Source organism: Typopeltis vanoorti, chromosome 17 (genome assembly GCF_054136105.1).
Source record: "Typopeltis vanoorti isolate ZY-2024b chromosome 17, IOZ_Tvanoo_1.0, whole genome shotgun sequence".
Lineage (NCBI taxonomy): Eukaryota > Metazoa > Arthropoda > Arachnida > Uropygi > Thelyphonidae > Typopeltis > Typopeltis vanoorti.
In genome coordinates, this window is record NC_143565.1 from 7,482,058 (window position 1) to 7,497,481 (window position 15,424).

Below are 15,424 nucleotides of genomic sequence, written 5' to 3' on the forward strand. Positions count from 1 at the left end.
TTCAGAGAGTCATCGAGGGAGACCACATACTACACACACACCACCAACTATCATACTTATTCTTGAATTCATTCACACTGCTTGCACTCACAACATCCAATGGCAATCCATTCCAATCATGCACCACCCTCTGAGAGAAAAATCTAGCCATTACACCTTGGCAGCCTTCATTCTCAACTTCCAAGGAAGCCCTCTCATCCTTTCCCCACCCTCCATATATTGAAATCCTGTATGACCTATTCAGAAGTAAGTCTCAATCATATCACCTCTTTCTTCTGTTTTCTAGTGTCTGCAGTCTACAAATTATCAATGTCTTCATAATCAGTATTCCACAATCCTGATATCATTCTTAACACTCTCCCTTGTACTCTCTCCAATATATCAGAATCACAACGGAGACCAGACTTGCGCACAATAGTCGAAGTGACGTCTTATCAAGGCCTTGTAAAGAGGCAAAATAACATCCTTATCTTTACATGTGAACGTTCGTTTCAGCATGGCAATTTGATAATGTCACATGGCCACTGAACTTCAACTTCCTATCTACTAACACTCCAAGATCCCTAGCCTCATCAGTTTCTTCAAGCCTAATCCCACCAATATAACACGACACTGGATATCTAATTATGCCGAAGTGAATGACTTTACATTTACTGACACCCATTTTCCCATGTCCACAATTCCAGCCTATTCAAATGATTCTGCAAAGACTGCATATCAGCAACATTGCTGATTACCCTACCTATCTTTGCATCATCAGCAAATAACACTACGTCGCTTGTCTAATCCTTCCCAATATCATTAATGTACAGATTGAATAACAGTGGACCAAGCACTGATCTTGAAGTACACCACTTGTTACCTTAAACCTTGCAGACTCAGATCCCCCGTATACCACATTTTGATATCTATCAGTCAGCCTTGCTAATATTTCATAGCCGAAACCTATTTTCTCCAATTTATGAAGCAGTCTGCCATGCTGTATTCTGTCAAAAGCCTAAGAAAAATCCAAAACTATCATGGTGTATCCATTCCCTGTTGTCTAGTTCAATGGTAACCTTGTTATAGAATGTGAGCAAATTGCTAAAGCATGACTTTCCCTTAGTGAACCTATGTTGTTCATTGCAAAGTAGAGATTCACTGTCAACCCATTTCCAAATGCAGGCCCTAACCAATTTTTTATAAATCATCACCACCGCTCCTGAGATACTAATTGGTCGATACTTGGATACATTGGTCGTTGCACAACCCTTGTGCAATGGATTTACCATACATTCCTGCAGAATCTTCCGTTCTGAGACTCATATTAAACATCCTGGTCAAAGGAATGGCCAGTTCAGCTGAACACTCTTTTAGCATACATGCTGATATTCCATCAGTCCCTATTGCTGAATTCTTATTCAGTTTGTGCAACAGTTCTAATACCTCGGCCTCACACACATACGTTTCTTCATCTAGTGAAGGGGTAACAGTGAGATCAGTGGTGCATTCACCCGGCTGATAGCTTTTAACGAAATGGGCACTCAGTAACTGAACAACCTCTTCTGCATCTGTAAACTCTCACGTCATCTGGATTTACAACTTCTTTCATATTCATTCATTTTCTTACTTGCAGCATATCGATAGAATTCTTGTGGGTTGTCTTTAGCACGTAGATCCAGTTTCTTTTCATAATCAGACTTTGCTTTCCGTACAAGTTGTGAATATTCCAGCTTGCTCTTTATAATGTTCATAACGGACATCATTCTTATGCAAATGAAATACCTTGTACATCATCATTTTATTACGAATCTCTTCCTTAATAAGATTACACATCCATTTGACTCCTACTGTATTCTTCGAGACATTCTGATATCGCATCATTTAAGTATTGTTTAAATGCTTCCCATGCACTGTCGATCTTCTTTCCATTCAGCAACTTATCCCATTCCACTTAACTCAATATACTCATCAGTTGGTTATAATTTCCTGCTTTGTAGTTCAGCATGTAACCTTTTCTGAATGGAACAGTCATAAACTCAGTCACTTCAAGCGAGTACCACATGATCAGTCACCAACTGGAGGCAGAATAGTTGCATCTTTAACTGAAAAGCCCTCTAACACTATAATCAAATCTAACTCTTTGACCTCAAGTTCCTTCTGTCACATGCTGCTTGAGGAAGTTGTCCGGCAACAGCTCACTAAATACATTTTCATTTTTCTCATGAGATTCTACTGCTACCCAATCAATATTTCGATAATTAAAGCTTCCCATTATTACTCTTTTCGCACTCATCTTTTTTATTTGGTGATGCATTTCTTCATCACCAGCAACCGATCCATCAGGTCTGTAACAACACCCCCACTATGTAATTTCTTGTTAAATTCCACCTCACACCAGATGGCTTCGAACTCACTGCCACATGAAATATTGTTAGTAATATTATTACATTCATAGGTGTCAACTCTAACTGGATTTGTCATCCACTATCATTAGCAGCACCCCCCCCTCCTCTATCCTTCCTAAAAATACTGTACCCATAACACTCGATACCAGTTAGTAGGTCTGATTCTGATAACCAGGTCTCACTAATTCCTACAATCTGAGGTCACAACATATTGACTAAGGCAATAAACTCCACTTTGTTTCTGATACTCCTAGCGTTCGCGTACAGACATAATAATCTACCTGCATGTTCTTTTGTATACTCTTGTCTGCAGTCTGCCTGACAGTTGAAAAACTTGCAGATCTCTATTCTTCTCTAATGCCTTACACACATGATAGGTCCGAACCGGAAGAACACAAACCTGAAATCGTTCTCGCCTCGTCAACCTTTTCATGACAAAGCCCATTGACATCATTAACAATTATATATACCGTTGTCGCCCTTACATTCACACCAATCCTCCCTTTAGAATTTAGTTTCCTTGACGCTCTCTGTTAAGGTCTCATACCAGTTATTAATTTTTTCAGATTCCTGATACCAAACGCATTCAGGTGTAGGCCATCCCTTTTATATAAATCTAATCTTCCCTCAAACTCACTCCACACATCCAAAAACTCGCATCCATTTCTTCTACACGGCCTACGCATTGAATCGTTTGCCATCATAGCCCTTCTTTTAAATTCATTTTTATGATAGCAAAGTAAAATACTAACGATTTTCACTTTCTCACTCTTCACTCTCGCCTCTTCCAGCAATCCTTTCATATCCTCTCTCATACTGAACTTATCGGCAGTTAAATCGTTCGTACCTACCACAACTACGATTTCGTTTACTTTTCTTTTCTGTTTTTGAATTACTTGATTTATATTGTTAATTTTCGCTCCAGGAAAACTCGATGTTATAACTCTCTCATCTATAGCATGTTTTATTATAGTTACCATACCAAATAACTTTTCTTTTTACTAACGTCACTTATCTGATTTTCGTTATTTCCTGACTTACCTGTTTCCTTGCTTTGTTGATTCTTATTTTCCTGTTCATTTTTCTTTCTCTCCTTGTGCTCATTTAAACGTCTCTCAACTTATTTGCAATTCCCGCGTTGTCTCTATGATGATCTGCTTCAACTTTGCTATTTTGGCGGTTAATCCATTTTCGTTAACCTCCTCCATGTGCACAATAACCTCGTTGGCAGGGCTAACCTTGTTCTCGTCTGGCGTGTTTTTTTTTTTTTTAGCATTACCTTTCTTGCCCTTTTTTGGTGCCATTTTAAACGTATACTAAATATTCAAATATCTTAATAAAAATATATGATAAAATACTAAGTACACTATAAAACACTAAAATCTATACTAGTATTGTTCAAAAAACACTAATTTTCTAAGGGAAAACACAATAAAAATAGACAAAAATCACCAACTTTACAGGAGCACTAAATTCGCAGACAATTATATTATCTGTCAAGATTCCAATATTATCAGAACTTATAGTTCTGTCTTTTAAGGCAGTTTTTACTGTATCAATTCCAATGACCTTTTTTATCTTACATTAGCTACTTAAGTGGTGCCCTTTGGAATTGTCGGTTATTGTTTAATTAGCCTCTTTACATGTACTGAAGATGCCTGTGATACTCAGGCGAAAATTCTACTAATAAATAATATTTTACCTGAGTTAACTCGTTATCATCATTTTAAGTAACTAGGAAACACACCAGCTGGCATGAAATTGTGTCATGCCGTACTATCATTTTGTGATTTAAGCCAATAAGTATACAATTTGGTTGGCTAAATCCCAAACTGCCAGCCCATTCTTGTTCGTTCAATATCCAGGTATATACCTAACAGGGTGCACCACGAGAAGGTGAGGATTGGACATTAGATTCAGAAGCCCTGGTCTGTTCTCCACATTCCTTTCAAGGCTATGTGGAGGTCTCCTCTCAGTTATGCAGCTTTGATTCTTATCCCAAAAAGAAACTGAGCATGTGTTCTTAGAAAATATATACAAATGTGGGAAAGTGTCTAAAAAGGCTGCTTTTAGACATTTAGGATTTTTGAATTGAATATAGAACATAAATATCAGGAAAGTGGCATAATTTTAGAAGACTACTAAGAAAACTTCAAACTATACAAAATATCATTATAAAGGACAAATGTAATAATCTCAATAATACTTCAGTGCTAGGAGAAGAAAAGTGATCAGAAACCTGAAATGTGTTTAAATGTGGAAGTATAAAAGCCAATGCTCAACTAGCATAAATCAGGTCTATTTTCAAAATAACAAATCCCAGATGAATGAGTTGTGATACCACTTTATAAAAATTATGATAAAAGTGAACATGAGAATTATAATTTCATTAAAATTATAATCGGGTTTAGGCCAAATTTTAAGACTACACTTTTTATTTTATGACAGATAGTTGAGAATTCATGGGAAACATCTCTATCTTGGTGATCAAAAAAAAAAAAGAAAGAAAAAAAAAGCATAGTTAATTTTCTGTTTGATAGTTTAAAATAAACAGTGATCCCAAAGCTCTGCAAGTTTTTTTTTGCTCTTAAGAACTAAATTTACTTTCTTAAATTCCAAATAATATATGGTAACCACTCATCAAAAAATATTTAAAGGAGTCAAAATAAGCTGTGGTGGTGTTGCTGGCTAGCCTAGCACAATATACTTTTTCTTTTTTAAAAGATGACCAGCAATGAAAAGTTGTATACCTAATGCATATTAACATTGCAGGTGGACTAAGAATTAAATAATCCAGGATCCTTGCCCTGGAGACTGAACATGGTACTCTTTCATGTTAATTTATTTTTAATGGTATTAATGAGAAAAGAGACTTATAAGAAAATAACTATTTATTAATTTATTGCTAATATTATTATCCAGCATCTTCAGAGCAAAAACAGTTTGTCACATTATACAAAGCAACAATCTGCTATAACAATAGGACTAGTTTAAACAATTACAACGGACGACAAGACTAAAGTTCTAATTAGGTACCATCCATGTTGGAAAAAAAAAAGAAAGCAGGTATTAATTAGGTCTTAAGAGGATGGTCTCCCAAATTTTTGGTAAATTTATTTATACAGCCACACTTGTTAAGGTTTGGAGTATGTTTCAAGGCTCCTGTTGATTCCAGAAACAATCTCTCTGACTTATGTGTAGCACTTTTGTTTTTTTCCAATTGATCCTATGTGCAAGGGTATCTAAGGCATGCTCTGCTAGACCTAGACCTGACTTGCCATAACAACAGTGATGGATGTATATTTTATGTTCACTGAGGCAAATGTCCATAGCTCTTCCTTAAACAGGGCACTTCACAGACTCCTGGATATGATAAAGAGGAGATTCTGTCCTTGGGTGAACGGATTGAGTTGCCAATTTTACATATTACATAGGGTTTAAATACGGTGTGTAGCTAATGTTTATTAAGCACTCTAGATATATTTTCAGATGTGCCTTGAATGTATGGAATGGTGACTATTTTGCTGTAGTCTTCTGTGGTAGACAATGGTGGGGGGGGGGGGGGGGGATTTCCAGGGAGCATTTAGTATTTTTTTCTATCCTATGGGGATTATAGCCATTGGCTAAGAAGGCGTGACGTGAGTTCAGCAGTGAGAGCACTGTCATTGGAACAAATCACTCTAACTATGTGGGTTAGTGTTTTCAGGATATTGTATTGTACCGTTGAGATGGATGATCGTGTGATTGTTGGTGCAAATATCTCCCCCATATATTTAACAATGAAAGGCTTGAGTTTGTTAACTGTTTCTTTAGGCCAGGAAGCGACTTTTATCAATAATTTGCCCACTTTATTCTTTTGCGAGTTGGTTGGGATCCCAAATTACAATTTGGTAATGTTGACTGATTTTGTAGAAGTGTGTCCATTTTCTTCCATATTCTGTTGAATTCATCACTACAGTTGCATTCTTTGTCTGCTTTAGTTATAAAAATGTGGTTATTACTGTGTAGCTCTTTTAAAGCAATGATTTAAAAGAGCTACACAGTAATTTGAGGTTTGGAATGGATTAGGATATCGGCTGCATATAAATGAATGTGACTGGCTGTTGCTGGCAGCAGTTCATATATTCCCTGTTCAATGGGAGCCATTATTTTGGCTTTTGGAACTTCCCTGGAAGTAATGGCAAAATTGTGTCCTTGACTTAATGCGCTAGTAGTTTCATTGGTTAAGGCAACTGATGATAAATTTACCGCGACACAATCTTGTTGTAATTGCAGTCGTTTCATAGCACTATGTTGGAGAATTTCAAAAAATTTTTCTGGTGCAATTTTTAACTTTGACGAATTGTTTTTAGCTGTTGTGTCGGAGATGCTGTCAAGGATATCCTACAGCTCCGTGTTTAAAATATCACACAGTTTGTCATGTAGAGCGATGATCGTTGAATTTATTTTAGACAACTCCATGCGAGTAGCATTAATCTGTTCACATAGTATTGTTAAACTCACTTGCTTGTAAATGCGCTGGGCTTTGGCCGAGTGAAACTTGTTTTTAATTTTGACAGTTTGGTATTAAATTGGTGCCTCAGCACCTCTTTAAGAAGGGTAACCTGTTCAGTTACCATGCAAATTAGCACACTGATAAGAAAATAATAACTATTCATTAACTTATTGCTGATATTATATCTGGTATTATAAAAAAGTTAATAATTATTTTCTTATCAGTCTGTGTTCTTATTAATACCATTAAAAATAAATTAGCCTGTACGACAAAAACAATCCTTTCCACACGTATGGCACCCAAACTATGCAGGCCTCTCTGAGAAGCAGGAAGGGTAGTATTTTTATTTCAATGTTTCTTCTTCATTTGGTAAAAGATAACAACATACTTGAGCAGAGGTCGGCAACCTTTTCAAACTCACAGGCCACATTCAACTTTTATTTTTAATAATCGGGCTGCAAGCGTTTAATTAAGAGAAAATAGTGAGTGAAAAAAATACGCAAGTTATCAATTTTTATTATATCAATGTTAAAAAACACAGAAATATTTAAATTATGAGATTACAAGATAAAGTACAACATTCTAGTAATGACATCTGATATTATATTCTTTCATAACAGCAAAAACTTCTAAGTTTTTGCTGTTGCATTCATCATTAAACCTTCTTCCTTCATCTGCAATTTTACGTTTTCTTGAACCTATTTTTGAAATTATTTTTAACAAATATATATCCTCTGAAAATAATAATTGATGTTCTTGAATTATAATAAAATATGGACCAGAGAACGCGATTGCAAAAGTGCGCCAAAATCTCGGTTGTCGTCGGATGAAGTCGCCTTTGTTATCCCTACTCATGATGACTCACATGGTTGACTCGCGCTAAGTTTCACGGCGATATCACAAAGTATAGGTATAAAATTGTTTTTAATTTATTCATATTATAAAATGTATTACTTAAATAAATCAATATACAGGCCTTGTGGAATGTAAATATGGTCAACCTTTTATGGGCTGCCAAAAATGCACATTTGGGCGGCTGGTTGCAAACCCCTGTACTAGAGTAAACAATGAGAGGTGACCTTCAAATTTCCAGAAAAAATTAATAGGACTGCTTGTTTGTTTATTCTTAGAACTATGGATGTATTCACTTATTGCCTCATTTAAGCTTTTTCAAAGATTCTCATGCACTAATGATGACAATGTCTTTCCTATAGGACCAAAAATAGTATTCTCCTGAGCTGGTCATGCTTTCCTGCTTTATAGTTTAGCATGTCACTTGTCCTAATTTGAGCATCCATATAGTTGGTTACTTCCCAGGATAGAATAGCATGATCACTGTCACCAACTGGTGACAAAGCTGGCACATTTTTTAACTGAGATTCCTTCTGCCACTATGATCAAGTCTAACACTGATTACAGAGTTCCTTCTTTCACATGATGCTTGAGAAAGTTGTCTCACAACAACTCAATAAATTCTCCTTGATTCTTATTTCTACCCAATCAGTGTTTGGATAATTTAAGTCACTCATACTGATTATTCTCTCAGTATCCATGAAGTTAATTTAGCGATGCATTTCTCCTTCCAAAGTAGCTGAACCACCAGATCTGTAGTAACACCCACCATATATTTCATCACGTTCCACTCGACTTCAGACCAAATGGGACATTATAACTATTACTGTTTTCATAAGTTTCTACTCTAAATGGACTCAAATCATGTGATATCATTAGCAAAGGTATCGAAAGCTAACACTGAGCCTGGGAATCTTATCCCCCTCCTTCTAGCTGGGAATGAGCATTAATAGTAAACATTATACTCTTTACATTAAATTTCAGTTCCTACTTCTGACGATAATCAAGTTTTACTAATCTTATGCCAAAACATTCACCAATGCAACAAACTCTGCCCTTTTGTTCCAGATGCTCCCAGCATTTGTGTACAGACATAACAAATTACCACCTGGCTTCTTCTTATACTTAGATCTACAGTCTGCTTGGCCAAACTGGTTGTTCGACAATCTCTTCCCCCCCCCCCCTCCAGATACACTCAAATGGTCTGAACCCAAAGTGTACATTTCAACCTGTTTGCCAGATACATACCAGATCATATCATTATCATATTTGCATACCATAGCTACCTGAGCTTACACACACACACATATCATACCGTTCCTCAAATGATCTAGTTTCCCTAACTCTCTGCATCAGGTTTCATTCTAACAAGTAATTTTTCCAGGCTCATGATATCAAGCTCTTTCAAACACAAGCCATCCCTCTTATGCAAGTCTTTTCTGCTATGAAATGCACTCCACACATCCGAAAACTCACATCCATTTCTACATAGCCTATACATTGAATCATTTGTTATCATAGCCCTCCCTTTCTTAACTCAGTACTGCCATATTCAGTAGCAAACCAACTATTTTTATTGAGTAATAATTTAATGATTACTGTAGTTCAAACTGTATTTAGTGGATAATTATGGTTTGATTTACAAGAAATCACTTAAGGATGATTTTCAGGAAAACTAATTAGGTCATAAAAGTCACCATCATCATCAAATTCGTGATATATACCCTCAAGGGCTGTACAGGATATGATAGTACTACATGAAAAATTTACATCATTACTAATTTCCTATCTACAAATTTCCTCCAAATCAGTTCTGTTAAATGTCAAGACTCCAATATTATCAGGTCTTATATTTCTGTCTTCTAAGGCACTTTTTACTGTATCAATCCACCTATATCTTGGTCTTCCTGTGTCTTTTTCCTGCCAACCTCGCAGAGAACACTTGCTTTACTAATCTTTCCTCTCCCATTCTGTTTAAGTGACCATACCACCAGAGATTAGCTCTGTTAATGCATTCCTGGATGCTGACAATATCAAGTTCTTTCCTAATATTCTTGTTTTTAATATGATATTGCCATTGAGGCCATCTGTTCATGCCCCTAATCTTTCTCAAGACTCTCATATCTGCGGTCTCTAGTCTTTGGTCAAGTGTTTTACTTCTAACCCAGTTCTCAGATCCAAAAGTTAAAATTGGTTTAAATACTGTCTTGTATACAGCTAATTTAGTGTTTTGACTAATTTCTCTCTTATTCCATATAAATTTATTCAGTTGACTTCCTACCATACCAGCTTTGTTGATTCTGTTGTCTATTTAACTTACCATCTTCACTAAAAATCATCCCTAAGTAGCTGAAATGTTTTACTTGTTCTATGTTCTCCATTCACAATGCAGTTGATATTTTCAATGTTTCTGCCTATTTTCATTGTCTTTTTAATGCTGACCTTCATACTATACCATACATTGCCAGCCTGGTTGGCCGAGTGGTTAGCGTATCCGTTCTCCAGCCAAAAGGCTGCAGGTTCGAATCCTGCTGTGGGTATGGATGTTTGTGATTGTCTGTGAAAGTGGTGGTGGTGGTGGGTGGTAGATGGGCATTGGTGTTAGTTGTACTGGTGGAGACAGAGAGCTGTAGAGTAGGTGCCCTCCCTGGTGTCACGTAATAATGATACCTTCGTTCTTTCTTAACATCCTTGTTTTTAAGATACTGCTGTTAGCAGTAACTCATTCTGAGTGCGTTTTTTTTTTTGCTTTAATTCTTTAGTTCAAACTAATTTTAAGTCTTGCATTCAGCTACTTTTTCATTTTGACTAATTTCTTATTCCATATAAATTCAGTTAAAAAAGCAGATTTAGAACTGCACAGGCCAAGGGAACTATTGTTTGGAGGCTACTCTAGAGGACATTCACTACACTGAGGACTTGGTCAACTATGACAATACTTCATTTTCAGTTGCAGATACCCAAATTGAAACCAGTTGAAAATGTAAAAACACCTGACTTCATTGCAAGCAAGATTAAAAGTGAGACTACTATATTTCTTCTTCCAGCTTTATAACTCTTTATGAGTTTCAGCTTGCAAAGCGATTTTTTGCCATTTTTTTCTGTGCAGTATTCTTCCAAATCTTATGTTTTAAAGATGTAAGATCTTTCTTTACTATATTTATTTTTGTAAAGCCAGGGCAACAAAGAAACCAAACAACTGTGCAGGGTTATATATCATGCGATGCCCAGTTATTGTCCATAAACTATGGCAGTATGTTCATATGGACTAACTTGTGAAGATGTTAAAGTTAAAGCATTTATTAAAAAGTCAGCACAACCATAAAAGTGCCTTGTCACTTATTATACTCCTGCTGAATAAGACCTAGATTCAGAAGAAGAAGAAGAAATCTAGTTCATGAAACTCTGAATACAAGTGAGCCCATAGACCCTCTCCTGGTCAAAGTCAACATCAACAGATTTCTTTGCCAAGAGATCACCAGAGGACAGTTAAAAAAGTGATTAAGTACCCACCTATTAGACTAAAAGTGCAAAAATATACTATTCAGGATATTTTAAGTCATTAGGTAAATCTTTACAGCCAGTATCAGTGCCTGTGTATCACAGGTTATCTCATTTTCTGCTCTTGGAATTAAATTACCTCCTGCAATAAAAAAAAAACAAAACAAAATCAATCTCAAGATAAGCGTAATAAGTCCTATCCCTCTATCCAACAATTAATGGCACAAGCAATAACTTGATGCTGCAACATCCCTTCCCTAATCTTTGCAGCATTAATGATTTATATTTGCAAGTCGTGGTCAGATATCTGCAGAGAAAAAAAATGGAGCTGCAACAAGAAATATGAACAATAAAGAGATGTCGTTTTTGTTGAGATCTTCGTGAGACTTGAAATTAATTATTTTTATTTTGCTTATGTCAAGTGAGTACTTAATGACAGATAAGGATAGTGGATAAGTGGTAAAGATGCAACTGTCACACTGATAGGATTGGACTGCCCTCTTTCTATCAATAGTGGAAACTGTAGGGTGAAAAAGGGTGAAAGGAATCACCTTCCCCTCACATACTCTATATATGACTGATGTATATTACATAAGTCTTGGTTCAATTTGGAGACCTGAGGTCCTCAGCAAAACACCAGGCATGTGTTGCTGTGGTAAAAAATTTGATGTAAAATAAATAAACAAAATGATAAGTTTAGACTACTAAGATTCCACTTATCATTGTTTAAGAAGGCAAAGACCCTATAAGAAAATTAAATATATGCTTGTTTCTAGGTATGTGTTGTTGATGTTAATTAATAAGATGTTGATTAATAAGAAAGGAATTGTGAAATAACTCAGGGAGACATTATTTACTTGATGAAAGAAAAGAATATATAAAGAAAATATGCCAATGATAAGTGTGTGTTAATAATATTGGTTTAGAATTGATATTACCTTTGATGTAAAACAACTTGCAAGAGAAAAGACAAAGATAATCTGTGTGAACAAAAGTTCACAGTTTGGGGGCAAGCAGACAGTCGCCTCTGGCAGTCATGTGCTCACGGGATGTGAAGAAAACTAGCAGAGAGAGAAAATGGACGTTGTGAGGTCAGACCCATGTGACAAAAAAAATTCTACATGCCGGGTGAACAACCTAAGTTACAGTGATGGCCGGTAGGGAGGAGACATAAAATGGTTAGGACACCCCCCCCCCCCCAGCTCTCTTCTCTTTTAGTTTCCCCTCGTGGTTGACCAACTCTCTCTCTCGGGGTGCCAGCTTTTTCATTGGCTGGACGACTGCAGGAGCAACTCCATTCCTGAGTGCTCGGACGATGTTTCTGTGGAAAAATCTAGTCACGAACTCCTGGGAAGTAGCAGCAGGCCATGCCACTTAGAGTTGGAAGAAATACACATCCCAAAGGCTGAGACCGAGAGGTCATGAAAAGATCGCTATGAGCACATCGATGATCGGAGAATTCTAGGCCCAGAAACAGAATGAGGGTACTGAGGAAAAGTCCATTGAATAAAAGACTAACTGGTGATGATGCAGCAAGAGTAAGGAACCATCGTGTGTGGATAAGTAGAAAATTTGTTCTTAATTGTGTATAACCTGAAAACTTAATGTTATGTGAAACTTTGATAGTGAAGGACTCAGATAGAATTATAAGACAGGACTACAGCATAATTTTGTTATATATAGGAGATCATGAAAGGATAATCTTCTTAACGAGATTGAATTATTGTATATGTTAATGGATGTTAAGGTTAAGAAGGTACAGCCTACAGAATGAATGTTGATATGGATTGTTAGTATTAAGATTGAAATGTGGAATTTATAAATTGTGTGAGTTGCATGAGATAAATTGTGTCTTGATGATCATATCTGTTGAGGATGTTTATGTAGATTGATTTGATTTCTTGTATTACTAACTGTATATTTAATGTTTAATAAACCTTGCTATTCTTTAACCAAGATTGTCTGTGTATGGAATCCGATGCACACTTGTAAAATTGCTACAAATTTGAGCAGGAAAATTCTAGAGTACAATTAAGGTCATGATTGCAAATCTAGTGTTATTTCAGTACATCTTCTTACTCACTTCTTGACTAACATAATTTATTTTAATCTAAGAGTTCTCAGTGGTGCAGCTAAAAAATATAAAATTATTGGAACTTTAAGAGAGGTAGATTACAAAGGCTCTGCCACATTGGTTTTGGCTTGACCCTGGGGCTATCCCTTTGTGATCCAGAGGTAAAACGTGACACACATAGGAAGGACTTTACATGTAATGTTGAGAAACTATGAAATTTAAACAAATAGGACACAACAATTGAATACATAAACCAACTGGCAATTTGATATTTTAAATACATATTAAATTATAAACAAAAAGGAAAGAGAACAGGAAAAAAAAAAGTTATTATTTTACAGAATGAGAATGAAACAGATTAAAAGGTCTGTCTCAATCTCATCGTCCCTTTTTCGTATCAGGCTCACTAAACTGTCATGAGGTCTACATCTGTGATAAATGTTATATGTTATGATGATATTTGTTAAGATTCCTTCAAAACATTTTGAAAAATTTGTATGTGGTATCTATTTTTTTGAGTAAAACAATACACAATAAATAATAATAATTTTATTTAGAAAACTTACATTAACTTAAACCATAAATGTAACTTTCGACAGAAATTAAATAGCCAAGTATTTGAATGGCTGCCCAGAAATTTCAATTAAAACTAGTTTTGAGTTGTTAACAGATGATGCATTACAATTACAAGATTTTTTTTGTTGTTATTGTTTGCTTTAAAGATTCTTACCAGTTTCCTGTAATATAAAAAACATAGCCTTCTTTCATTAGTGTAATTTTATTGCTTATGGTAATCCAAATTTTATATTAATTTTAAGAGAAAAAAAATACAGGAAACTGAAATTTATTAATTATATGAATATGTAGGTTGTAAAGGTAATCATAACAATTAAACAATGTTTAAGAGTAATGTATAGCAACAACTCATGAAAATTCTGGGGTAAGAAAAAAAAAATAATATATATATATATATATATTTATATATATATATATATCTAAATAACAAACTGTACAGTTAATCTAGCCATGCTTTTAGTGTATCAATTTACTGTGGAATACAGATTGTTCATTCATATCAGTAAAATTGTCACCTTGAATATAATCTGCATTTCTGGAACATCCTATGTTCAACCCCATCTTCAACTTTAAGTAGCACTGAAACAAAAAATGATTTGCTAAAATGTAATCATTTAACATTTCATAAAATCTTTAAAATTGTAGAAAATTACTATCATTTAATTATAAAAATGTAGAACAAATGTAAATTTCATCTGTTTCACAAAAATCATTTAGAAAATTCTAAAATGGTACACAGAAATGAAACATCATCACTGGAAGGAAAACCTCAAAAGGGTTTTTAGTAAACTAAGGAGTTCAATAAATTAATTTTTACTGTTTAATTTTTCATGGACAATTATAAAAATTGATTCTATGACATAAATGTTCTTTTCTGCTAGCCTAAATCTTTGCAGTTACTACATGTCATAATGCTAATGAGACTTATCCAAAATTCATTTTATTGATGAAAAGAAAGAAAGAAAAACCAACAAGCAAGAAAAGAATGGTGTTAAGTTCTCCTAGCAACACACACACACACAGAACCAAAAGAAAATTTTAATCTCTATGAAATACAAAAAACAAAAATGTCTTACTTTTCATAAACACAATGAAATTAATTAATTTCAAGTTGTCTAGGAAAAAGTCAATAACAATAAATTAAATGTATTAAATGTACAACTAGTGTACCAAAACTTATTAATTTCTCCTTCCAATGATATAAGTTTAATTTTTGTATAACCACTCAGATGAGTACAATCTGTTTCTCACCTCTTAATTACTTCTAAAATTACACATCTCTCAAGAATTTATAAACTTCATTAAAAATGTTTGCTAACCTCAAAGCATTATTCCTTTAATAATGGAAAGGTGAACTTCTTTCAAACTCGCCCCCATTTTTCTTTTTTTATACATCCAGGAAGAGAAAGACACGTGTTACAACTTAGATGACAGTAAAGGAGATGGAGTTGAACGATCTCTATAGCATATCATAAAAATCTGTTTCCACTATTACTTTATTTTGCTGTCAGTACTATTTTATATCACATCGACAGTAGT

At 34.9% G+C, this 15,424-nt stretch overlaps 1 protein-coding gene across 1 annotated transcript in view; it reads right to left on the minus strand.

Annotated features, from left to right (window-relative positions):
* Window positions 1-13,840: 13,840 nt before the first annotated feature.
* Window positions 13,841-15,424, minus strand: part of LOC150097117 (luc7-like protein 3) — a 202,468-nt gene continuing 200,884 nt past the window's right edge. Inside the window, 1 exon segment of the mRNA XM_090407037.1 lies at window positions 13,841-14,464. The gene's annotated coding sequence lies outside the window, so the exon portion shown is untranslated.